At 51.6% G+C, this 23013-nt stretch overlaps 1 long non-coding RNA gene and 1 other non-coding gene across 9 annotated transcripts; both read right to left on the bottom strand.

Moving 5' to 3' along the window:
* Nucleotides 1–1222: 1222 nt before the first annotated feature.
* LOC113939478 lies at nucleotides 1223–23013 on the bottom strand. 8 transcript variants are annotated; one of them, XR_003525259.1, is made up of 6 exons: nucleotides 22917–23013; nucleotides 22506–22625; nucleotides 20259–20350; nucleotides 19227–19466; nucleotides 4946–5330; nucleotides 1223–2440 (listed from the first exon to the last, which is right to left on the bottom strand). It is a non-coding gene; the product is annotated as an uncharacterized LOC113939478 (long non-coding RNA). The 8 variants fall into 8 exon arrangements; XR_003525257.2 differs by lacking the exons at nucleotides 1223–2440; nucleotides 4946–5330 and adding exons at nucleotides 6021–6468; nucleotides 20488–20593 and having other exon boundaries at nucleotides 22754–22968; XR_003525254.2 differs by lacking the exons at nucleotides 1223–2440; nucleotides 4946–5330 and adding exons at nucleotides 6022–6468; nucleotides 20488–20593.
* LOC113908375 lies at nucleotides 22283–22469 on the bottom strand. Its single transcript, XR_003515448.1, has one exon.

Below are 23013 nucleotides of genomic sequence, written 5' to 3'. Positions count from 1 at the left end.
CTGCCCCTTACCTCAGATTCTTCGACCTATCACATTCCTCCACGACCATCCACTCAGCATCAAACCCCACACAAAAATGTTCAGGTTTGCGGCTCGACTGGTGGAGCGTGCAACTCTTGATCTCAGGGTCGTTGAGTTCAAGCCCCACTTTGGGGATGGAGATTATTTAAAAATCAAATCTTAAAAAAAACAACTCAGATTTAACTGTTTCTTCAACTCTTCACTTCATTATGACAGCTCCCATGTCCCAGAAAACGTCTATTAAATAATCACGTACGTTTTTCTCCTGTGACTGTCTTTGTCCGTTTCATTTTCAGGCCTAGCTGGGGACCCTAAGGGAGTCCAGGGAAACTTCCCCCTCCCTGTGCTTGTCCATTCTAATCTCCAGTTGATGAACTCTCGGGCAGTGTAACAAACTAGCTGAAACTGGTTTTGGCGCAATAAGAGAAAGTATTGTCAGTAAGGGGCAAATGTAGCCCGAGGGTCAGTGAGGCCTGGGAAAAGTCCCCACAGTCACGTTCCTGAAACTGTTCCTGTTTTTTCTAAGCTGTGGTCTCTTCTCTGGCATGGGATCAGAAGGTGTCTGTGCAGCCTCAAATTTGTCCAATAATCCTGCCTTTGCACTGGAGCAAGGGTGCCCAGCATGTGTGAGTGCAGTTGGCTCATGTCATCCAGGGATCACACACAGAGCAGAAGGATGAACCACTACCACGGAAGGGCCCCTCAGGACAAGCCAGACTGGCCCTCTTCTTATGGATGATGTTGTTAAATACCTGCACTTGTAGATGATATTTTGCACTCACTCAGCATGAATGATTTCATCAAATACTCCTTCATTCTGCAGGTGGATAAAAGAAAGGCTGCTTCCTGTCCTGCCAGGGAGCTGGCATCCCTGACAACAGCCCAGTCTGCTCTCCCACAAGGTATGGGCTCTGTTGCGAGCTTTTCCTCCAGCTAAGACACTGACATGAGCCTCATCATTTCAACTCCTGAAAGAAGCAGCTGCTTGGGGCACCCAAGTGAGCCTCTGACTCTTGATTTCAGCTCAGGTCATGATCTTGGGGTTGTGAGATCGGGCTCCGTGCTCGGCATAGAGTCTGCTTGAGATTCTCTCTCCCTCTGCCCTCCCCGACTCTTGCACGCGCGCGCACACACACACACACACACACTCTCTCTCTCTCTCTCTCTCTAATAAATAAATAAATAATCTTAAAAAAACAACAACAAAAAGAAGCTGTTTATTCCAGCGTAGGACAGAAGCCTGCAGTTCACCCATAATCCCTAAGGAGAGGTGGCCAAGTGATCTTCTAGACTCTTGTCCTTCCCCCAACGCTGCAAGCAGAGGCTCATTTTCCCGCATGTTCATCTAGCTCTTGGGACTCTGCGTGGGAGGACAGCACCGGCAGCGCTGCCTTCCTCTTATTGAAGGGGATGGGATGGTTACTGGAAGGTACTAGTTATTTCTTTCCTGTTCTAAACCCCCTGGGATTACCTTGCCCGTCAAAGCCTGTGTTCCCTGCGTGCTGCGACAGAGGCAATGCTGATGGCAGGAAGCGGGGACAAGAGCTTCTAGACGCGCCGCCCCCACGCGTGCCTGCACACACGTTAGAACAATCAGGTTCCCGAGGCTGCACAATTATAACCTTGACTTAGGAAAGATGACCTGCTGTGGCTGGGGCCAAGGCTCTCCTTAGGTTAAATGCCATTTCTGGAACAGCAGCTGGAAATACACTGTCTTTTGTTACCTTTGGACCTAGTGGCGCGTGGGATTGTCTTCCGTAACAGAAAAGTGTCCATTGTTACTTGGAATTGGTGGCTCAAAGGACAGCCCGGTCTCATTCACATTCCTTCCCTTCTTCTTCCCTTCTAATTAGGGTGACAGACGACCCGGTTGGAGACAATGTCCGTGTATGCCTGTTGACTCAAGGTACTTATTCACAATGCCCCCCTGTCACTCTCAGAAGTGACCTGGTTGGACGGTAAATTTTAAAGTCATTGATTTGTAACTGTTGTTGAGAAAGAGGGAGACAAGACCTCTCTGTAGGGATGGACTCCCCCTTGAGAGCCTGCCTGGGTCAGAGGCATTGGGTTGAAGAAAGGAACAGCTTTTCCAAACCCTTCCAAAGAGCTGTCTGATGCGCCCACCCATTATGGCTCTAGGCAGCCCACATACCCCCAGCTCCCAAGGCACTGGGGAGCCCTACCTAAGCCAGGTGGACCTGTTAGCCTTCTCTATATGCCCAGATTGGAAACATCACATTATGCCTGCCATCCAGTTGACCCTGCGGCTGACCAAGATGAAATGCTGGTCTTGCTCTTTGGCCTCCAAGCCTCAGGCCTTCTGGTGGTAGGTTCCACAGAACGTCAGTGCCAGGCTGGTGCAGCGACTGGTCTTCGGGTCCTATCAAGGCCGATTGCACCATTCTATGTAGATTCTCACCTAGGGAGATGGGAATAAGAGGGAGGGGCTGGGCAGGGGTCTTCAGAGTATCTCAAAGATCTGACACCCCCAAACTTAACCCTTTGCCTCCAGCTCCATGGTAATGAAGGCCTGTCTAACCCCTCAGCCCCACAGTGTTTCTTCCCACAGGAGATGGCCAGGGCCAACAGGGGGATGGGTTTTCCTGAGCAATAACTGGGGACAGGCCAGCTCTATGGAGAACATTCTCATCTAGGGCTTGATCTATGAAGTTACTCTATAATTCAGCAGCTCTGTCTAAAAGCTGTAGAACACATCGATCACCATTAGGCTGTCAAAACATTCATTCAGCTGATGAGAAGAGCTTATTAGGGCTTTTAAAAACACCAATCTTTTGCAAAGATGTTGGTTGGGTTTCTGCATGCCCCCAAAAAGTGTCTTTGCGCACAGATTAGTTCACTAGCATTTACTGCAAAGAAGAGAGAGAAGCTGGAAACAGAGGGGTAGGTGGCGCTCAACAGACCCAGAGATCGCCAATTATGGCATGAAAAGGAGGCTGAACATTTAATTTTGTAAAGATGGGGTGTCAGCCTGAAATCACGATCCCAAAACTCCCCCTACCCACAGCCTCACCCCTACCCACACCCACACCGTCCATGAAGAGGGGTGAATTCTACAGTCGAAGATGGAGTATCCTGCCTGGTACCTCCTTGGAGGAACGGGACGGGAGGACGTGGAAAAGTCTGTGACATTCCACGGTTGTTCGGACATGCTGTCGCTGATAAAAATGTCTCTTCGAATTTCAAACGAAAAAACCCCTAACCTTGTAGCAAATTTATGTTCATGTTAGATCTCCGACTTGTGAAGCCCAATATAGAAACAGCAATAAAAATACCAGGTTTCGGTTTACCTCTGCCCCGAGCGCCGAGGCCATCATGCTGCTTGCTGCCTGAGGACGCACCGCCCTGTGCCTCCCTCCCTGTTGCCCCCTCTGGAAGTCTGAGCCTCTCCCGCCCGGTAGGGCTTTTGTCCCCGGATCTGCTCTACGAAATCCCGCCCCGTCCCGCATGGCTCAGTTCCCCCACTAAACACCCATATGCAAAGGTCAGAGTTCATTCCCCCTTCCTCCGGATTCTGGGTTGGGTTCTGCTCATACTATTATTCAAGTTCTTAGGAGATTCTGCCTTGGGGGGCGATCCCTCAAGCCCACCAATCCCCTCCAGCAGCACGCCCACCCCAAAATGGGCTCTTTTGCATCTTTACAGCTATGTGAATTTTTGTAGGGTTTATAAAGACTTAAGAGTCAAACTCTTTCAATTTCTTTCAGTTTCCCTTCCTGCACAATGAACTGACTTCAGAACAGGCCCTGATGGAGAGGATTTTGCATGTAAGTGCCGAGCACTCTCAGATCCTTGGAAAACATCTCCCACGACCTCTCCCAGTGCTAAGTTTGCTCCTTTTCATTTAGGAAACAGGGACTTGTTTTCTGGGTTTTTGAAAAGCAAGAGAACACACTGCTTTGGTGGCAACAACTCAGAGGGTAGTCAGAACTCACAACGTCCCTCTTTTGGGGAGGTGGGCAGCATCCCAGAAGGGCCGTAGCCACCGAGTGAAGACCCCAAGAGCCGTTCCCACCCATACACTGTACACAGAGCCGAGAACGAGGGTCTGGTTCCCAAAAGGGTCTGAAACAGGTGGGGTCCTGGAAGAAACGTCTCCTGCCCAAACAGCTGCCAAAGGCGAACCCAGAGGGCTTGGGGCTTTAGGCAGATCATACGGCCACAGAAATGCTCTGCCCGACATTCCCCGTGTGAAAAAAACCACAATTGCATTTAGCAGCTTATTGGTAGCTGGTGGACATCAGACCCAGGAAAGAGCCGGAAGGGCATAGTTCTCTGGAATGAATGCTTACTGACAAAACAAGAAAACAGCTCTGAAGTTAGGAACTGGGAAGAGCTTTGTTGCCGCGGTTTATGACTGTGGGGCTCCAGAAAATGCGAGCCCGCTGGGACTTACTTAACGGTTTGAATTTGTGCCTGACTCCTGAATCCAGAGGTGGGGTGGAGGGGAGCGGCTCCCAGGACCTCTACGATAATGTCATTTATCACAGATATCCAGGTGGGCCACACAGTTTTGTAAAAAAGGTCCCACTTGGGACGCCTGGGCGAGTCAGTCCATTGGGCGTCTGCCTTCGGCTCAGGTCATGGTCCCAGGGTCTTGGGATCGAACCCAGCATCGGGCTCCCTGCTCAGTGGGGAGTCTGCTTCTCCCTCTCCCACTGCCTGCCACTCCCCCTGCTTGTGCGCTGTCAAACACATAAATAAAATCTCAAAAAAAAAAAAAAAAGGTTCCACTTAAGGCAGGGATGGAACACAGACACTGGCACCTTCTTCCCACCCTGGGGAGTATTCCGGGCCTGTGCGTTAGGATAAGAGGTTGTGTGTTTATGGCGGAGTCAGGAGCAGCTAAGGCATAAGGTGGGAATGAGAAGAACCACTGTCTTGTGTTGAACTGTGTCGCACTCACGGAAAGCACGGAGGCCTTCAGGATCTTCACTTCGGAACTGTGGTTTGTCCCCAAGACAGTGATACCCTCAGCCTGGCGGGATTTCAGGGGTAGGTGAGCAGAGAGACAGACTCCCCCTGGCTGATATCTCCTCCTAACTACTTCTTTATCCCGTCTGTTGCTGCAGGTGCGTTTTGGGTGCATTCAGCCTGTGACCCAGAAGGTACCCACGAGCAGGTGTGTGGCAGGGAAGGCAAGGGGTTGAGGCGGAAGAAACCCGTGCCCGCTGCGCACTCCGAGGTTCTATGAGGAGGGGTAGCGCTGCCCCATCTTGGACACGGGGGAAGTGACCAGGTCACCTTGCTTGGAGAAGGAACATCTAGGGATCGTAATTTGTTTGTTTCACCTATTTAAAAAAAAATCCATTGTGAAGCATCCTTTTATTTCAACATCTGAACTTTAAAGTTGGATCAAGGGGCACTGGGGTGGTTCAGTCGTTGGGTGTCTGCCTCTGGCTCAGGTCATGGTCCCAGGGTCCAGGGATTGAGCCCTGCATCGGGCTCCCTGCTCGGGGGGGAGCCTGTTTCTCCCTCTCCCACTCTCCCTGCTTGTGTTCTCTCTCTTACTGTCTCTCTCTCTGTGTCAAATAAATAAATAAAATCTTCTGGAAAAAAATAAAGTTGGATCAAATTTTTAAGCAGAAAAATCTGTTTTTCTGGATAAGAAGATTGTTCTGCAGGCCTGGAAAGAGCATGTGAGTTTCCAAGGGGAGTGACAACAGGTGGTGGTCCCCTCAAGGCTTAAGTGGTTTTTATTTTTGTTTTTTTTTTTAAGATTTATTTATTTATTTGAGAGAAAGAGAGTGAGAGAGAGCATGAGTAGGGGGAGGGGCAGAGGGAGCAGCAGACTCCCCACTAAGCAGGGAGCCCGACCTGGGGCTCAATCCCAGGACCCCTAGATCATGACCCGAGCCCAAGGCAAACACCCAACCGACTAAGCCGCCCAGATGCCCCTCAAGTGCTTTTAATTCATCTTTTTGAATGTACACCATCAGGAGCTCAACACGGGGCTCAATCCCACAACCCTGAGATCATGACCTGAGCCGAAACCAAGAGTCTGAAGTTTAACCAACTAAGGTACCCAGGGGCCCCTGCACATATATTTTCAACCGAGAAAACAGGACCATCCTACTGTACATTATATTTTTAAGTAATTTTTTATTAAAGTATAGCATTCAAGCAAAATCACAGATCCTCAGCAAACGGGTGGGTATCTCGGAGAGATGCACCTGTGTGACCACAGCCCCAGCCAAGAGCTCTCCCATGACCACCCCCCAGAGGCCCCTCACCCTCTTCCCAGTCACCCACGTCCCAGAGGGAACCTCTTCTACACCACAGTCTAGGGTTCCTGTCCGTGACCTTCACAGATGAAATCACACCATTTGCACACGGTATGCTTCCTTTTCTACGGAGCGACCCTTCACACACAGCGAAGAGCCCAAACTCGAGGCGTGTTTTCACGTTTGCACACACTGATGAACTGTCCTGAGAAGGGAAAGGTAAGGATCAGGTCCCGCAAGTGCCCTCCCTCCCCAGAAAAACCGGTTTTCTGACCTCCTGTCACCACACGGCGACTTTTGTCTGATTTGGGACTTCATGTCAATGGAATCCCACAGTTCTTGGAAACCTTTTCCTCACTCACCACAATACCAGGAGCTCCTTTCCAACTGTACAGCCCTCCCACAATCTGTTTACTGGATCGCCCCTTTCTGTCTCTGGTTGCTTCCAATTTCTGATTAATTTTGAGAGCAAAGTATCTGAGACACATCAGGCTTCTCTGAGTCACAGAGGCGGGCCTGCCAGTGGTCAAAATTGACACACTCACAGGGCCGGGTTCTTGCGCTTGGATATCACCCCCCTCCCCCCAACCCACCCCCCCCCCACCCCGCACCCCCCCCCCCCTCCCGCCAGGGCAAGCGGCAGGTCCAGTCACTTCCCCTTCCGGAACTGATAGGAGGGAGACTGTCCCCCGCTGAAACAATTGTTCTCTCAGGCTACTGCCTGTCCCTGCAGCCGGGCAACCGAGGAGGCCTTTCCTCCCGGAGCTCGGTCAGCCAATCTATTTACTCCAGTGGGTAAATCACTGTGCAGAGCTTCGGGTTCCAAGACAGGAACTTTTCTCAAGGGTGCTTTGGAAGACAAAGAATGTTCCTGAATGCAAACCAAGTAAACAAGTCCACACCTCTCTTCTGGGTAACTGGACAAAAGTTAAAACCAAAGCAGTTTGCCTGCTGTCGGTTCCAACTATTGTGTTTGCCCAGAAAGTACGGAATTAGGAAGCACGGGGGAGCCCAGCATATTCCAAGGAAAATGTTTGCAAGCTGACAAATCATGATGAAGTATGACGCCACTTTCAAAAACTGTGCATATTGGGAGATCAGCATTTCATGCCTTCAGTGAATGTAGCGGTAACAGTGGGCTACTGGGTGGTGAACTGAGCGCTGGAAGCAGGTGGCTGCTGAGTACTTGCAGATTATTTTGTTCCTTGTACAGTATGTGAAGAGCAGTGCACGCTTCTGGTGCAGGATGTGGATGTAGAACGTAAACGCCACAGAAAAGTAAATGGAAAGTATAGCTTTGAATAGTGAGTTTTAGTTCTTTCTCCTTCAGAGGGAAGCTCTTGACAACTCTGCTCAAACACCCTTTGTGACAGTGTCACAGAATTTTTTTCTTGGGATGACCACAGTTCTAACAGAACTGGGATGACAACTCATTTGGGATAGGAAATGCCATGATGCACACGATAATCTATAAAACTGGGGTCCCCTCCCTCTGGCCCCCGTCATGTCCCGGGGGGAAGAGCGAGAGCCGCCTGGCACCAGGCCGCCCTCCCTGCCTGTGTCCAAGATGCACAGGCGACCCGGCTGCAGGCCTCGGGCTGTCCTGACACCTCAACTGGGCAGCTGGGGACTCGGGCTGAGGGTGCAGGGACAGCTGGGCCATGCAGGCTGCGTCACCACCAGATCCCACTGCATGCTGAGCCAACGGGCTGGAGGAAAACTGCAGAAGCGGGCGGACGTGTGGAAGGGTGTGCGGGGAGGGGGCTGAAAACAATGACATAAATCTCAACCCCACATTGTCCCCTTCAGACACTGTGGAATGGAACCCATCAGCAAAGGCCCCTTGTCATGGGGACGTTCAGGGGTTGCTGACAGAGCTCAAACACTCCAATATAGCCAAGTTCCAAAACCACTCCACCATTCGCTTGTGTAGAACCTTTAGAACTTCTAGATCTCGGGGTGCCTGGGTGGCTCAGTTGATTGAGTGTCTGACTCTTGGTTTCAGCTCAGGTCATGGCCTCAGGGTTGTGGCATCAAGCCCTGTGTAGGGCTCTGCACTCAGTGAGGGGCCTACTTGGGATTCTCTCCCTCTCCCTCTGCCCCTCCCCCCCGAAATAAATTAATGAATATTAAAATAAAAGGACTTCTATTTTTTTAAAAGATTTTATTTATTTGAGAGAGAGAGAACGAGTGGGGGTGGGGAGCAGCAGAGGGAGAAAGAGAAGCAGACTCCCCGCTGAGCAGGGAGCCCGATGCGGGGCTGGATTCCAGGACCCCAAGATGACGACCTGAGCCTAACCGACTGAGCCACCCAGGTGCCCTAAAAAGGACTTCTAGGACCTCTGTAAGATTAGTCCGGGTGCCACTGTTGCCAGAAGGTCAGGAAGAGGCCCTCTCACGGTGCTCAGTGCTGACGGGCCACCCGGACTGTGGTACCCGCTGTGTGCGTCGCGGGAGGGACTTCTGGGCCGCCCCGCAGGCTTCCCGCGTTCTCACCCTCTCCCCTCTCCCTTGTGCTCATTAACGGAGTCTGACCGAGAATGGAAATACATAATAGATATTTTGTATTTCTCATACTTGTAATTATTTCTATTTCGTTAGCTTAAAAGCGGCCGAGTGAGACCCTTCACTGCCTGGCGCTGTGGGGCTCAGGTGTGGCCCAGCCGTGGGCCTCTGGCAGTGGCCGTCCCTGGCGCTGTGGGGCTCAGGTGTGGCCCAGCCGTGGGCCTCTGGCAGTGGCCGTCCCTGGCGCTGTGGGGTCAGGTGTGGCCCAGCCGTGGGCCTCTGGCAGTGGCCGTCCCTGGCGCTGTGGGCTCAGGTGTGGCCCAGCCGTGGGCCTCTGGCAGTGGCCGCCCCCCTGCCGCCGTCCCCCTATCTAGAAGGTGCAGAGAAGAACCATTCGGCCTCAGAAACCTGTTGTTCGAAGGTGCAGTAAATGAGATGAAGGTGAAGCGTCAGGCCCAGCCCCTCGGGGGGTAAGGGGTCCTGAGGTGGAAGCTACTTTCTGCTTGTTCTGGCCCCTGGGGGTCTACGGGGTGCTGGGCCACATGAAGAAGACCCCTCATCACTGCCCCAGAATCTGAAGGCATGGAAGCTCCACGGTGGGCAGCTGGTTTTCTCCAGGACAGAAGGGACTCCTTCCTGGTAAATCACAGCCCAGGGGGCATTAGTGAGTGCCCGTAGGTGACAGGCGGACGCCTGCTCCCGGAGCGCTGCAGACCAGGTGGGCGGACGCAGATGCTCACGGGCAGTCAGCTGCCGGGTGAGGCGAGGGCGCAGCAAGGGGAAGCTGCCGGGGACTGGAGGCTAGGCTGGGGGGCGGCTTCTTGTCTGACTCTAGAGCAGACCTGAGTAATTTCAACTTCCCCTCACTTGGGAGGAGGTAAGTGGAGAATTTCCTTGACGCCCAACAAAATTAGATAAGAAGAAAGCCAGTGAACAGGCCCAGAATAAGAGGGGTGGTTTTTTGGTTTTTGGTGGTTTTTTGGGGGGGGTACTGTTTGATTTTCTGAACTCCCTTATCTGCCTAAACGCAGAGCCTCCTGAAAGAGTTCAAGTGTCAGGGCGCCTGGGTGGCTCAGAAGGTCAAGCGTCTGCCTTCGGCTCAGGTCATGATCTCAGGGCTCTGGGATGGAGCCCCACGTCGGGCTCCCTGCTCAGTGGGGAATCTGTTTCTCCCTCTCTCAAATAAATAAATAGAATCTTTAAAAGAAGAATTCAAGTGTCATAAATGCCCTCCCCAGGCTGGGACTGCAAGCCGAGAAGACGGACTCCTACCAGCAGAGAAGAGCAGTCCACATCCAGACGAGAAATCAGCCTTGTCAAGGAACTACCACATCTACCACCTATTCCAAAGGCTCACTCACCTCTCCTAAAAGTCTTGCTTTCCTGCACGCGTCCGTCTCCCCTCCCCTCCCCTCCCCTTCTTAAGATGGTAGATGAGCTCTCAATTCTAAGCTTCCTCTAGGCACGTTTCTGTGAACTCCACTACAAATCTGCCTTTTTCTTGCTAAACTGTCTTTGTCAGTTTAATCTGCAGGCCTCCAAAGAAAGCACCTAAGAGGGTAGAGGAGTTCACGCCTCTCTACTACTAGTAAAGAAAAAAACATGCAAGGAGACTTGTTAAGGATGGTGAGGCAGCTCCCTCCAGGACCCTCACGATGGGCTGATGGGCGGAGGGACCGTGTGCTGGGATTTACAGTGGGGGAGAGAGATTGGGCTCGACTCCGAGCGCAGCGCGGACAGGCAGGAATTTATAGCCAGGGAGCACGGGAGCGGAGCAGTGAATGGAAAATCACTAAGAGGAAACGTAGAGGGTAAGGGGGCTTCTGGCTAAACTGACCTAGCGGGATCCTCGCTGAAGGCCAGCCAGGGTGTGAGGCATCACCCAGGGGCCACTGGAGGATGAGGAACCTGGTCAGACATCCGGGAAGCAGAGGGGGCTTCTGGTGAAGCTGACTTAGCAGGGTTCTTGCTAAAACTGGATTTTATAAGGAAGCGCATGGACGGGCCTAGGAGACGGTCTAGGAGCCTGACTGAAGTTTGGTCAACAGCCCTGGATAACAAAGCTCTCCACAAAGGGAGAAGAAAGCAATGAATGATAAGCGTTCAACCACAACATGAGGAGCACCCCACGAAACCCACTGAAGGAACCAAAACACAGAAAACACGATCCGTGATAGAGCTAAGCAGCTGCAGCGAGACAATGGGTCCTCGTGTAGGTTTGCAATTAGTCAGGTGACAGTGGAGTGGGGCTGTCCCCTCCCAGGACACTGACAGCATTATCCTCCTCACATTTCAAAGAGGAGGCTCTCTGGTCCTAGGGAAGACATTCCTGAGTTGTGAGATGGGCCAGAGACTAATTTAGCCACGGAACAGATTAGCATACTTGTGAGAAGCGCAGAGAAAGAAAGGCTGAGAGCAAAGGGAGGAGGGGGAAGGCTCCTCCGTTGTTTCTGTACTTTTAAACAAGGGCTTATTTTTACAGGGTCTCAGATCCTTTTTTTTTTAATTGAGATATAATTGGCATATAACATTATATGAGTTTCAGGTGTCCAGCACCATGATTCAATATTTGTATATATTGCAAAATGATCACCACACCTGTCACTCTTCCCTGGTTTTCAACAGGGAGAACAAGACCTCCAACTTTTTGTTTGTATTTGTCCTTTCACGCAGTACAGGATTCCTGAAGCCAGACTCCAGAATCACCAGGAATGTCCTGGAATTTTTTTTTCCAGCTGCTTTTAATCACCCATGTTCTCTGAGACCAGGGAACGAGGACCACCGACAGCAGCTGGGCGTGCGGCTGCCCCTCCTCGCCTGAGATTCCCAGACCTCGCTGGTGTGCCTGGCCCGCCGGAAGTGACAGAACCACCCATACGGCTGGCACACGGGGCTCACGCTTTTCCCGTGGGAAGTCGAGTTCCCAAATGTGACACTTCTGGCATCAGCTCTGGATTAGACATATCTAATCACATCCTGGAAGGAAGGAGGACAATTCACTGATGACGCACCTGGTTCCTCAGCTGGGAAGAGTAGGGGGGACACGAGGCATTACAGCACTGTTTGATCGCTGCCAGGAGGCGGCGGTGGACAGGCCCATCTATCAATGTCAAATTTTTTGCAAATTGTGATGGACTCTGCCAACTTATATATGAAGGTCAAATCTTGGTTTCTGCTCCAGAACCAGGTGGGAGACCTTGAACAAGTTGCTGAATCTGAGCATCCGCTGCTGGGCTTCCCATCTATCTCCTGCTGTTACTGAGAGCTAAATAAAGCCAAACATGGATGATGCTCACCAAAAGGCATGGGGCGCTCGTGAAAGCACTCAGCTGTGTTCACTCCTTGAGCAGCAACTTGAAGCATTTCCACTGGAAGGAAGCGCCAGTCCACAGGCACGTGTCTGCCTCACGTGGCCTGTGGGCCCAGCCTCTGCTCAGAGAACGTGTGTTGACACGAGTCAAAATGGCTATGAAGGGGAGAACAGACCCCCAAATATGTCTCTTTGGCATATTACTTTAAACTGGTTATTTTTAAGAAACTGCAGTGACAGGAGAAGCTCTTACCCTTTAGTAAGAGACATTTCTTTCTGAGGGAAGTCTCCATGTGTGCGGGTGTCTCCTGAGGTCTCTGGAAACTCATCAGTGGAGGTGTGAACTTAAACCCTCACAACACCCTCACCTTGTTCTCGGTGCTTTTCCTGATCACCTCCACAACTGACTCCCCCACCCCAACATCTCCTGTATCTTTAGCTGGAGGTGGTATTTAAGGTGATGGCTTTGGCCATTTGGGGGCGTAACTGTTCTCCTGCCATGTATATAGGAGGTATGCATGTTATTAAACTTCCGCTTTTCTCCCATTAATGTCTCATGTCAATTTAATTATCAGCCCAGCTGAAGAACCGCAAAGGGCAGAAGGAAACCTCTTCCACCCCTGCAGCCTCACAGGGTGACCTCAGCTAACACCTTCTCTGGCCAACTCCCTCAAGCAGCAACCCTTCTGCCCCCTCCCCCACACCACTCCTCCCACAAAGGAAGTTTCCTTTTTGCCGAACTCTTCCAGGGCAGATCCCTGGTCAGAGTATCCTCCCGGGTGGGGTGCCCCGCCCCCCCCACAATCATCCTTAACAAGATGGTCTGTTTCCTACGTCTGGACCTGTTTCTTTGACACTGGGCAGCAAAATGACAGAGGCCTCAGCAGGGAGACCACTGACTTCAGAGTCAGGCAGCACCAGGTTCAGGTCCCGGGCCCACCGCTAGTTGACTCCTGCCATGTGGCCTTTGCACTTGCTGTTCCTGCCACCTGGAATGCCCTTCCCTCTTCATTCCTGGCCCACTCCTTCTTGTGATTCAGCTTTCAGTGCAGACACCACCAGTGAGGCCTTCCCTCTCCTCCAAGCCAAAGTAGGAGCCCCAACAGCACTCAAAGCAGGGACCTTCCCCAAAGGTCTCTTCTTTGTGTGTTCTATGTGATGGTTTATTTTTTGGGGAGGGGTCGTCCCTCAACTACAAAGCCTGCTCCAGGGCTGTGGTGATGGTCTTGTTCCCCGTGTATCCCCAGTGCCTAGCATGGTGCCCAAGTGTGTGACCCACATTTGTGAATGAGAAAGTGGACACCAGCCTGTGACCCTAGGCAGTCACCGGCCCTCAATGAGCCCACTCCCCCCACATAAGAGATTCAAGGAGGTAAGATTTGCAAATTTTTGGCACCTACTGGACCTGTCATAAATTTTGCTTTCTATTCTCTCTCAATTATACAATATTTCCTTTTCTCTCAAAGTTTAGAGAACATTCAAACTAACCTCAAAAGAACTAACCAAGGTTAGGTTAGGACAAAGATTCTATGTTAGAATCCTGGACCATCTCCTAGGCCTGTCTGTAAACTTCCTTATAAAATCTAGTTTTAGCAAGAACCCAGCTAAGTCAGTTTCATCAGAACCCGCAACCCCCCCACCTTCCCGGATGTGTGACCAGGTTCCTCATCCTTCACTGGCCCTGGGGTGATACCCGACACCCTGGCTGGCCTTCAGTCAGAATCCCGCTAGGTCAGTTTAGCCAGAAGCCCCCTTACCCTCGACATTTCCTCTTAGTGATTTTCCATTCGCTGCCCCGCTCCTGCTCCCTGTCCCTGCTACATTTGGAACTGAACCCCATTCTATACTGAGGTCTCTTTTCCTTTATTGCAATAGTTCAAGAAAATCTGTTTTCACCACTTTAATCCAGCTCTGATTTTTGACAGCTGGGAGGTTTTAAAATTATCTTTCATGTGACTTTAGTTTTATTAGACCAACAGTAAAGAGATGCTCTTCATTGCCTCTCACCGTACCTATGGAACAGGCCTCACTGAATCCAGCTTACATATGAGGCCTCAGTGCACAGACTGTAAGAAATCATGACCACTACATGCTGTGTCGGGAAATTCTTCCTTAATATAGGAAACTGGCTCAGGAATATGTATAGACACTGCTAGTAATCACAACTGGGCATGTGTCAGACAAATTAAACCTACATCCAAGTCTACCATCAATGGGAGATGTACCAAGCAACCAAAAATGCCCTCCCTTACTCCTCAAAGTGTGGTCCCCAGACCAGCAGCACCAGGGAACTGGTGAGAAATGCAGAGTCCCAGGCCCCATCTCAGCCCCACTGCACCAGAATCTGCATTTGACAAATCCCCCAGGGGATTTCTGCACAGGTTGTTCGGGAAGCGCTGAACTAGGCAACACGTCCCTTTATGTTCTTGGAACCAAAATGCAACAAGATGCATTCTTAAGCAAGTCAGATATGATGTCTAGGTCAAAGAGAGGGTATAAAACACTGATCTAGGGGCACCTGGCTGGCTCAGTTGGTGGACTGTGTGACTCTTGACCTTGGGGTTCTGAGTTTAGAGCCCTACGTTGGGTGTAGAGATTACTTAAAATTCAAATCTAAAAAAAAAAAAAAAGTCTAAACCTGGCTTGGGACAGAGCCTTTTTCTGCCTGATTAAAATTCACAGCCTCCTTCTGGGAAGACTGGCATCCCCTTGACATAATTTGTAAGGAACTTCCTGGGAAACCAGTTACCTACCCACCCAACTGTGAGGTCTTCAGCCAGGATTCTTTTTGTATTTGCCCTGACAATAATCCAACCTTTACATTTTCCTGTAAGATATAAAATTCCTAATGAAAACTGAACTTCTGAATTGGCCTTAGCGGGGCCTCTCCCTTGCACGTGACTGTAACAAAACCGTAACAACATTCTCCTAACTGCACCGTCTGAAAAGCCTTCTTTCACACATCTAAGAAACAGGCAGAATGGGTACATGACGTCATGTGGTTGACCCCGTGCAAAGGTAGAGGTAACGTGGCTGACCTTGTGTAAAGTTGGGCCTGGAAGCTATGGGCCATGTGGGAACAAGACTTAGTGACCAAAGAAAGCTCCACCAAAGAAACAGCAAGACAACTAGGGGAGAACAAGAAGGAAATGAAGAGGGTCTTGCAAGGCGAGGCCGGGGGCAGGTAAGCATCGTTACCTGCAGGACAATGCAGAATGCTGGTCCGAGCAGAATTCACACAGGATGATCGTACTGGGGGATGCGCAAGGGGAAGCGGAGGGGGTCTGTGAGTGCTTGGCCTGAATCCACCACAAAGGAAGTCGACAGGCAAGGCTTAAGATGAAGAGTCAAAAGGAAAAGCACAGGGGCGCCTGGGTGGCTCAGTCGGTTAAGCATCCGACTCTCGGCTTCAGCTCAGGTCATGACCTCAGGGTTGTGAGATCGAGCCCCGCACTGGGCTCCGCACTGGGCTCCACGCTGGGCACGGACCCTGCTTAGGATTCTCTCTGCCCCTTCCCCACCTCTCTAAAAACAAACAAAAACTTGTGCATTGTTACTTTAGGAAAAAAATTGAAAATGAAAACAAACACTAAGCAGTGCTTACACATATGTAAAAAGCAACTGGAGGAAGTAACCCCTTTATTTCATTTAGATTTCTTAGTATTTCCTATTTCCTCCGTTAACTTTCAAAGGGGTGTGGCGATTGGGAACAGAGACGTAATTGGAGTGAAGGGGGTCATGGGAGCTTTGCCCATACGTCTCCAGGACGGATGACAACAGAGTCAGTTTCAAAGGGCCACGAAAGTCGGGAGTTTGACTTTAGGAAATGTGTTCCACGGGGACAGCTGCAGGGACGGAACGTGGCTTACGGAGCCTCTAGTGGAAGTCAGTATTAAAAGCCCAAGTCCGGTTTTAACAAAGAACGTGTTGTTCAAAGAAAGTAAGAGCCTTATTTCAATACCATACGATAATCTGAAGGTTTTGCCATTGGTGGCTGAAGGTCGAAAGCAGCGTTGCGTAACCGGGACACAATTGCACAGCTGCCAGGCCCCAGACACGTGACCTCCCCCCTGGCTCACTCGGCTCCGTTTTTAATTACACTTGCAAGAAAAGAACTAGTTTTCTGCTGCAGTTGCATAATTGATCTGAAAAAAATATCGGCACGAAGAGTTGTTTTAAACAGTCATTATGTGCAACCATGTAAAACCAAAACAGGCCTCTGCCCTGTGAAGGTCAGAGGAGCATGTCCTTTCTGTTGTCCTCTTGGTAGTAATTTAAATGACACAGATCTACTCTTTGTTGCAAAAAACAAGTACACAGTTTCTACGAGGTGGCAACAGGCTAGAAAACAGACAACGGGTGAGTTCCACGACAGAGGCACACCCGCGTGCCCGGGGCCCAAGGTCCTTGCCACGCTGCCACAGGTCGTCTGCGCGGTCTCTGGCTTCATCTACAAGGTGAAAGGCACCAGGCTGTCCCAGGAACTTATATCCAAATGTCTGTTCCCAGGTCGGTTCCCTGGGGAACACCAGGGTTCCGGTTCAACAGAGCCGAGAGGGAGCCTCCCACAGTCACACCGTCCCTCTGCATAGATCAGGGATCCCCTCAACGGGCAAATCTGTTAGCGCCAAGAACAGGAAATACTTCTAATGCCAATACTCTGTTAGCAGGGTGAAACGGTCCTTAAAAGAGGAGAGGAAAAATATGAGCTACTGACTCCTACTTGGGAGTAAAAGTCAGACTTTCCTACAAGGCTCTGCAAGACCAGGCGCCCAGGCGCCTCCAACCCTCCTCAGAAAGCTGTCTTGTTCACTCACCTTCGCCGCTCCCCCTGCCTTGGATGCGCTTCCAGACTTTTGCGTGACTTCCTCTCTTCCCTTAGGATGTAGGCCCTTTCCTGACCACCCTGCCTGAAACTCACATCCTGCTCCAACCCGGCCCTGTTTTCCTTTCCTCCAGAGCACAGCCCACGCTTCTCCCCTTCTCTCGTGACTTCTGGAGTGGGAGCTCTCTGATGGCGGGGAGTTGCCTGTGCCCGGCTCCCCGGCCCAGTCTAACACGGCCAGTGGTCAGTGCTCAATTCATTTTTTTTTTTTTTAAGATTTTACTTATTTGACAGAGAGAGACACAGCAAGAGAGGGAACACAAGCAGGGTAGTGGGAGAGGGAGAAGCAGGCTTCCTGCTGAGCAGGGAGCCTCATGCGGGGCTGGATCCTAGGACCCTGGGATCATGACCTGAGCCGAAGGCAGATGCTTAATGACTGAGCCACCCAGGCGCCCCTCAATTCAGCATGTTTAATTCATCAGAGAGCAGTCAACGAGGTTCCCTTAGTACTCTACCTAAAATGACCTTTGAGACCATAACTCTCTTTTTCCCATTCAACAGCACCTTTAGAATGGACAACTGGCAGTCTAAACCACACTGGCTCTGTACAGATCTTGTTCCGTGTTGGTGTGTACCTTCAACAGCAAGTATGAGTGACATTCTCCCGGGAGATGCTTCTAAACCCTTAACACACTGTCTGGGACCTCAAGTACTGGTATGTGTTGCATGGGAGTCCTTACTGAAGAAAATCTCTCATGCCGACTAGAACAACTTGTCCCGGAAGTGTGGACGGCAAGTTGCATTAGAACATGCTCTTCTCCTCAAGTGCTGTGTCCTGTGCCTGGGTGGGGTTCAGCTCGTCCACAACACGATGAACGCTTCCCAGGAACTGTGTGCATTGGGGACCTCCTGGCAGAGTCCTAACAAGGAGCCCAACCCTGCAGATCAACCTTCTGCAGAACTTTCTGGTGAAATAAGGGCTTGGCTAAATTCAAAAACTAAAACTGGACCAAGTTACAAACGAGAACAGGGTGACTCATCAGGATTGCGTCCTCTAGTGGACAAAGAGAGAAGTTCAAAACCATGCCTGGCTCTGTTTTAGTTGGAATTTCATTCTGTTTTCAGCAACAGGCCTTTTGTGTTCCACAGCCATTTTTAACATTAAAAAAATTACTTCTTACAGACTGTGCATTTCATTCTCCACTGCTATTATTAAAAGGCCCAGCTCTTTGAAAAGACTGGACTCCTGCCTACCTCAACCGGTTCTCTCTTACATAATCCAGAGAAACAAAACCCACAAATGCTGAAGCCTATCCACGTCATATCACAGCCTATTTAGATACGTGTTCTTTGGGGGGAGCAAGCACACCATTGCTGCGCCCAGGCCAGCTGGAACCGAATGACTGAGCAGGAGACAGCTGGGGAATATTCTCCGGTACAGCCTCAGCCAAATGCAATCCCGAGCCCCTCCTGTGGGTTCTGGGCTTCCCTCCCATCACTGACGGCACTCAGCACACCGCATCAGGGTGCAGGATGGATGGAGGCTGTTGTCTTGGAGTGTGGCCCCAGAGGAAAGGGGCAGAGGTTCAAGGTTAAGCATCCACGTTGGAGCAACATCTGGAGGGGCTAGGGGCTGCCAGGGAAGACTGCAGGATCTCAGCCCACGCCCCTCTGCATCAGAGCAGTCTCTCCTTATCCATCTTTCCCATTCTCGGCAGGCTCTCCCACCCTGAGAGGTCTCAGACCGAGCCATTTGGATGCACCGGGGACACCCAGGCACCCTCCTCCATTGACGCCAATGCCAAATGAGAACAAGAGGTACCTGCACATCACCAACGACTCTATTGATATGAAGCACATCCATGTCATCATTCTCCGTGCTAGAAACACGGTGTTCCTGCTCAGGGGGGCCCAGGAGCTAATGCTTCTGATTAATCTATCGAACCAAAGGCTGAAGCAACTCACTGAGTGAAGTCTGCAGGCATAGAGCCCCACCGCTGCTCCACGACACACACCAAGGCCAGACAAGGCCCTGCCCACAGCCGCTGTGCCCAAATGGACGTTTACACTCAAGAGAAACACCGCAGAGAACAAAGCACTGAGCGGGCTCCAATCTGTTTCTTCCAGAAATACCAATATGTACAATTTCCCCCAGTATACGTATCAGGACACAATATGTTAATTTGGGCAATTATTACACTTTCTCTAAACACAAGCACGTAGAGGAGGGCAGGGCCCACACTGAGACTTACATGCTCCTCGCGAGAGGCCCAAACGTGACCACAAACGGGGTGAAAAAGCCAAGAGCCTGTAGCAAACCCACCTCAGTTCCCGGTAGCAGGCAGGACCCTCCTGTGGCCAACAGCACCTTGTACCCCAGGACCCGACGCACGGCAGCGTCCTGGAAGCTTGCAGCCAGAGACACCATGAAGTGCCCTGAAAATCCAAGAATGGGCAGCAGCCAGCTCACGGGTCTGAAGTGCTCCCGAACACGTCACCGGATTTGCTGACTCCTCACAAGCGTCCACCTTTGGGAGTCACCGTCATCATGGTCCCTGTTTTCCTAAGAAATAGGGAAGTGGCCTGCCTGAGGTCACCCAGCAGGCCAGGGGTGGAGCTGGGACGTGAAAGCCCCACACTAACCCCTCGGGTGCAGACAGTTGGGTACGTCTGCCCTTCAGTGCTGACACGCGAGCTGCCGTCTCCCGGGGTGGTCATGCCCGCACTCCACAGCGGCGGTCTCTTGGACTATGGCTCTGTTACAAAGCCCACCGACAGCCTCCCTGGCAAGGTTTGAAGTTACACTCTTGGCTCTGCAGGCACTCGCAAGCCAGACCCTCCTGGGAGTTGAACTGGACAAGAGGAGGGTTGGGCCAGAGGATGTTAAGAGATTCACTAAGTACGTGAAAAACACAGACACAAGCAAGGAGGACAGGCAGGAACCCTGGGTGTGGCATGACTAGGTCTGAAGGTCTGGACAACCTTTCTAGGCCATGTAAAAACATACATGCCGTACCCTGTCACACAAAGACAGCGTGAAATAGAGGAACCACCACTGACGTGGTTTTTCCTTTTCTCACATCAATACGCGGCAAACGTTCAAAAGATAGGAAGGCCTGGGAGAACTCTCTGGACGGCCCCCACACGGGGCTAGAGACACAGGTGAGGAAGCAGGGTTGGCAGTGCCCGGCAGCTACTGGTGACCAGTTCTGAGGCCAGCAGCCACTTTCCGGGAAATTCTATTCAAAGGGAAGTCTGCACAAGGTGACCACCACCCTGAACTACACCAGCCACCCTCTTCCTCTTAGATCACAGAGACAATGGTCACCTCCCTCCACGTCCCCCCACTGCTCACACTTCCTACAGAGAACCATCAGCGGCTCAGTCTCTTCAGCTGGGAACCGTGGTACATCTCAGCAGCAGAGGTGACTCACCGCACACAGGTCCCTGGGGACGAAAACCATAAAGTGCATGAAAAAGTCTCCTTGGGGACGGACCCCTTTTATTTATATCCATACAAAACAGGGTCTTAAGCAGGTCAGCATTCAGAAGTTACATGGTTGAGTAAATGAAACCAAAGAAACCTGGAAAGTTCCAAGCCCCCAACAATTACACTTCGGGTACACGGAACCAGGCAGAAAAGAAGCCAGCACGCATTCAGCCCGCACATAGATCTTCCCGTGAACTCACCTGCAAAGAAAGTACATTTTTATCAGTTTTCACTCTACCTTAGCAAGTCTGTTAGCAGCATAAAATACCCTCCAAGATCTAGTAACTACTAACCAGAATACAACGTGGAAGGTGCCCTGCAGTGACCCCGCCCCTATCAGCCCCTCCTCCTTCCAGGTCCGCAGGCTCCATGGAGGGCTGGCCACCTTCTCTGTGGAGGCAACCACAGTGATCTCCTACCCCCTCCCTCTCCGGGCTGTAATCTGCACACTGCCTGGGCCCTTCCTCAGAAACCTGCCGGCACAGAAGCCACAGTGAAGCTAGCCCTGAAACCCCACACCAGCCTATGTATTCCTACATCGTCTTCCCTGCTTCCAGCCACATGGTTCTCCAGTTTGGCCCCAACTCAAGAGCTGCCCACATCCTCAGGCGTTTCCACCCCTCCTGCCCTTTGTCACGTGTCATCGGCTGGAAACAGCCTTTATGTCCTCACGGGGTCACATTCCATTAGGTCCTACTGAGTATGTCCCTTCCTGTGGCTCCATAGCACTTACGATGCCCACCTCTCTAGATTCTAAGCGCCCCCCACCCCCGGCCCCACCTTAACACCAGCGACCGCTTTTCCTTCCCCTCCCCCTCCGTGCCCCTCCCCAGCACAGAGAGAACGCTTTGACCACAGCAGGCACTCTTCCATCTTCCACCATGTGCTGACAAAGGGAGGGAGCCACTTCACCAGGAGCAGGCTGCCTGCTATGTGTGAACTCCTCAGAAGATGGGGAGGTTCTCAAAAAGCAGAATTCCTCTCAGCCTTTACCCAGGAGGGGATGAGGTACAGGAGATGTAAGAGTCTCTGGGTGGCGTGATTCCAATAAAGGTGCTCCTGCGCCTCCAATACCCGCTAGGCCTGTGCTCTCCAACAGTGGCCACTGGCCACACGTGGTTCTTTACATTTAAATTAAAATGAAAAAATCCAGTTCCTCAGCAGCACCAGCCACACTGCCAAGCGCTCAAGAGCCACATATGGCTTGTGGAAGCTCTAACGAAAGGGGCAGATATAGACCATTTCCAACACTGCTGGGAGTTCCACTGAACGGCACTGTTCTGTACATAGTGTTGTCTTGAAATGACAGATTTCAGCACATCATCCTCTTGTTTAAAACCCAGAATGACCCCTGCATTCTTAGGAAAGACCAAAATGCTCGCGTGAGCCACAGGTCCTGTGCGGTCTGGCCCTTCTCCACCTTTTCAACTTCACCGCACAGCACTGCCCTTGCTTTTTGGGTTACAATGGTCTTCTTTCAGTTCCTCCACTGGCCACATTTGCTAGGTCGCTGGACCTTTAGCACAAGCCACCCCCCTGCCCTTCCAGAGAAGGCCACTCATCCTTCAGAGTCCAGCTCAAGGATCCCATCCTCAGGAAAGCCTCCATCACGCTCCCCATAATGTTGCTAACAGGAATGTGCTTTCCTTCAGAGTTTCGGCCACAGCTTGAATTATACCCTCTTTAGTGCAATCATTTGATCTCATCTCCCCAAGGGGCTTTAGCCCCCCGAGAACAAGGGCCTGTTCTTGTTCATCTCTGCACCCACTAACATTCAGTACGGTGCACCGCCCAAGTATCAATCGATATTTATGAGGTCAACTGTTTCCAGATTTTTGGAAGCCACTGCTCCCCGATACTAACTCTAAGGGTTTTCTTTTCAGCGTAGGTCCTGTTTGCAGTATCATACATGATCATCAAACTGCTGCTAGAATGTTCACACCTGTTACTGCAAATTCAAACCCCAGGAAAAACTGCTCCCGGGAATTTACTCTAGGTCAGGGTCGGGCTGTCTGGTACAAGGCTGCACCCACAACCGGGCAGGTTCAGCAACACAGGAGCCTTCCCCCAGACCATCGGCCTTAAGACTCTTCGTCTCGGTGCCTGACGTACCTGGATCCCCCAAACTGAGCGCGCTCTGAGTGCTCTCACCGACCAGGAGGAAAGGGCCAACCGCTGCCTGCCTGCATCTAATCGCCGAGGGCTGGAAAGTTCTCGTTATCTGAGGAAACCCTGGGGAAAGAGTCACACCAGGTGCTCTAGGAAGAGGAGTCTCATCCGCTATCTACGCGCTCCCCAGACCCCCGCGCTGGTCCCGACCGCCCGGCCGCCGAGGCTCCTCCGGCAGCAGCCGCACCTACCGCAGCCCCGCCCCGGCGTCGGAGCCTGAGTTCGGCCCAAGTCCCCTCCGCCTCCCCCGTCCGGGGCCCTGCTGCTCAGGCTGGAGCCGGTGACGGCGGAGACCCCCGCGTCACCCCGCGGGCCGGGGTGGACCACCAGCCCGACGGGAGGAGTCCCCCCCACCTTAGACACGAGGAACCACGCGCCTCCACTCGCTCCCCGCCCCTGCGCCGGAGCCGCTCTGCACACGTACTTCCGGCCGGAAGTGACGACACACCAC

Source organism: Zalophus californianus, chromosome 16 (genome assembly GCF_009762305.2).
Source record: "Zalophus californianus isolate mZalCal1 chromosome 16, mZalCal1.pri.v2, whole genome shotgun sequence".
Classification (NCBI taxonomy): domain Eukaryota; kingdom Metazoa; phylum Chordata; class Mammalia; order Carnivora; family Otariidae; genus Zalophus; species Zalophus californianus.
This window is presented reverse-complemented; position numbering and strand designations above follow the sequence as displayed.